The sequence below is a fragment of the Trichoplusia ni genome, chromosome 12 (assembly GCF_003590095.1).
Source record: "Trichoplusia ni isolate ovarian cell line Hi5 chromosome 12, tn1, whole genome shotgun sequence".
NCBI classification, from domain to species: Eukaryota; Metazoa; Arthropoda; class Insecta; order Lepidoptera; family Noctuidae; genus Trichoplusia; species Trichoplusia ni.
In genome coordinates, this window is record NC_039489.1 from 6,795,003 (window position 1) to 6,798,206 (window position 3,204).

General features: G+C 34.7%; 3 non-coding genes across 3 annotated transcripts; 2 read left to right on the plus strand and 1 right to left on the minus strand.

Annotated features, from left to right (window-relative positions):
- The first annotated feature begins 838 nt into the window (after window positions 1–838).
- Window positions 839–910, plus strand: Trnad-guc. Its single transcript has one exon. It is a non-coding gene; the product is annotated as a tRNA-Asp (tRNA).
- Window positions 911–1,026: 116 nt separating this feature from the next.
- Window positions 1,027–1,098, minus strand: Trnad-guc. Its single transcript has one exon. It is a non-coding gene; the product is annotated as a tRNA-Asp (tRNA).
- A 1,672-nt stretch (window positions 1,099–2,770) lies between these two features.
- Window positions 2,771–2,842, plus strand: Trnad-guc. Its single transcript has one exon. It is a non-coding gene; the product is annotated as a tRNA-Asp (tRNA).
- The last annotated feature ends 362 nt before the right edge of the window (window positions 2,843–3,204 follow it).

Sequence of the window (3,204 nt, forward strand, 5' to 3'; positions counted from 1 at the left end):
ATTTAGAAAATAATAATAATTATACTCCATTGTAAATGTGATGATATCTAGTATATCTACTAAAAAAAAGTCAATAATCTTCTTATGTATTTTAATACAAATATTATACACGGTGATTTTTAGTCGTCTTACAAAAGGAGCCCAGTGCATGTATCCGACGTAAAATACTCCTAGGCGCGATTTTTTTTTATCATCAACTAAGATAACAAGTACCAAGAAAAATTAAACAAGAGAAATCTGAAAATACTCTTAAAAATGATAAAAACGCCGCCGCCCGCGCCCCTCACCATTGTTACAAGGCTCGGACCGCGCTCGCAACAGAGCTGTGTTTCTAAATCATAATATTGAATAAAAATTGCATTTAATTTTTTATCAAATCTCATAAAAACCTATTTTTTTATCATGAACGTGTTCTAGTCATTGGGTAAATGAACTGGGCTGCTTTTGTAAGGCGACTAAAAAATCACGGTGTATATTGAGGCATTAAAAATACATACAACTAAAAAAAAATATTCGGCAAAACAACGTTTGCTGGGTCAGCTAGTATTATATAGTTTCTTAGAATTTATGGACATCAACTACTTACCTACCTTTGAAAATCATCTTTTTTTCCGGAGTTTTTTTTTAACCGGAGTCCGCATATACCGATATTTGTCCGAGCACTAACGCTGATTAAGTTAAGCCACAATTAAGTTAAAGTCAAGTCTTATCAAGACGAAATATCATTCCATTTTTTTTAAACGTGTGATGTAGTGACTAAATGTTTGTAGTAGTGACGTGACTTGAGTAGTTTGTTTTAAAAATGTTGGATACAGATATTTTACCACTGGCAGGTACATCTTCGGTAGTATAGTGGTAAGTATCCCCGCCTGTCACGCGGGAGACCGGGGTTCGATTCCCCGCCGGAGAGAAACTTTTGTTTTTTTTTCCTGTATTTTTATTATTCTGTTTACATGAAGTGTAAAATAAAATTCTACATTCAATAAATTTTAAAAAATAGTGATACATATTGACAGCAAAAGAGTTCTCTCCGGCGGGGAATCGAACCCCGGTCTCCCGCGTGACAGGCGGGGATACTTACCACTATACTACCGAAGACATATCATAGTATGCGAAATAAAGGGTGACTTCGTTCATGCTATTACAAACTGATAAAAATGTGTTTAGTAAAACAACAATTTCACAATAATATTAAAATTTAACTTTTTTTATATAGATAGTATATGATAATGCTTTACACACTTTGTTATTTGTTACTTAGTTAATCTATAACATAGCGTAGCAAATGAAATGAAACTACTTGTACGGATTTTATCACAGTTTAATTTTATATTTTAGTTCCCGACGTTTCGACACTTTTGCAAGTATCGGCGGTTATTGCTTTATAAAAGTATACATTATACATTACTAGCTGTTACCCGCGACTTCGTCCGCGTGGATAGAAGATATAACTTAAGTTTCTTTTTTAAATCGGATTAGTTTTTAGAGTCCACGCAACTTCTGTCCATATTTGTAAGATTTTTCGTCACTGCTCTTATTAATTATGGTGTGATTAAAGATTTTATATCCTCCTTGAAAAAAATATGGCGGTAGAAAGTTCACTGGGAATAAGATACAGAATAGATCCAGGGTGTCAGCTAACTCCATACCAAATTTCATTGAAATCGGTTCAGCCGTATCTACGTGAAGAAGTAACAAACATACACACATACTCACAAACTTTCGCCTTTATAATATTAGTGGGATTAGTGGGATAAAAGCAGTTTCATTTCAATAGCGTAGCAAATACTGCATATAACCTTTTACATATTTTTATTATTTGTTAAGAAAGCGTATTGGATATAGAATTAACCTCGATATATCAGCTGTGTTTACTGCAACAGGTGGTACGAGAAACAACTTTATGTGACCTTGAATATAAAGGCATTGTCAAACTCATTTGTGTAACAACAGCTGTTGAAATTGAAATGAGTAAATCGGTAGATATCTGACGTGAAATGAGTCGCGTATTATCGACGTAACACCAAATCACACTAATAGATTATAGAGCGTGTTTGTACATATGTGTGTTGCCTCTTGACGCCCAAACGGCTGGACCAATTTTGATAAAATTGAGTATGGAAATATCTGACATCATGGATTAACACGTTTATTACTTTATTACCACAGATAGTACCTAATTAAACCATCAACCGTTGACACTCACCCGGTGATGCGTTATGTGTCAAAAAAACAACCTCCTAAATTAACCTATTGTAATAGGTTGTCTGTCCGTCCGTCACTAGACTGTATCTCAAATACTGTGTTAGCTGGACATTTGAAATTTTGACTGATTATGTAGAAGAGTCGAAGAAGGATTTGAGGAGGCTATTGCCCAGCAGTGGGACACACTTGATAAAAAATCTAGATCTGTTGGTGTTACAACAACAAATAATAAAAATGCCATAAATTGGACGCGTGACCAATTTTTATATCGACGAAATTGGCCGTGAAATTTTTTTTCATTTAAAACATTACACATATTGGCCATAAACTCTATAATTTTCTAAAATTAGACACCCACCCCATATTTTCGGATTAAGCAAATATGTCCATTTATCCATACAAATCCATATTCTTGCATCATGTAACGAGGTATTATTTATTCTAGTGACAGACAGCTCAAAGTCAGAGTAATAAATATGTCATTTCTGGTATTCTAGAGCGGTTTATTATTCTCTAGACTATCTCCAAAATTTTGTATTTAGCTATTTTGACCTCTGATTACACATCTTCGGTAGTATAGTGGTAAGTATCCCCGCCTGTCACGCGGGAGACCGGGGTTCGATTCCCCGCCGGAGAGAAATTCTTTTATAATTTCTTTTAACATTTTTATAATTTTTCCTGGCAATTTTTTTCAATTTCCCTACAAATTTCCTCACAAATCATCGTCAAAATTATAATCTGTCCAATTGTCCACCTAATTCATTACGGCCTGCAACACCCTACTAAAAGACCGAACAAGCTATCACAAATCGATTGTTAAGAATGAACAGGCACAAACTAAAGCGAAGTTGACGCATCATCATTATAAGTTAAGCGACGGTCATTACAGAACCAAGTTTCTGGTCTTGTTAGAGTTTCATGGTACCTACGGAGAGTTGCTCGCTAACGATGTCCGTGAGGTTTAATTGTTTGAGTTATTAAAATGTTGGTGATGAGATC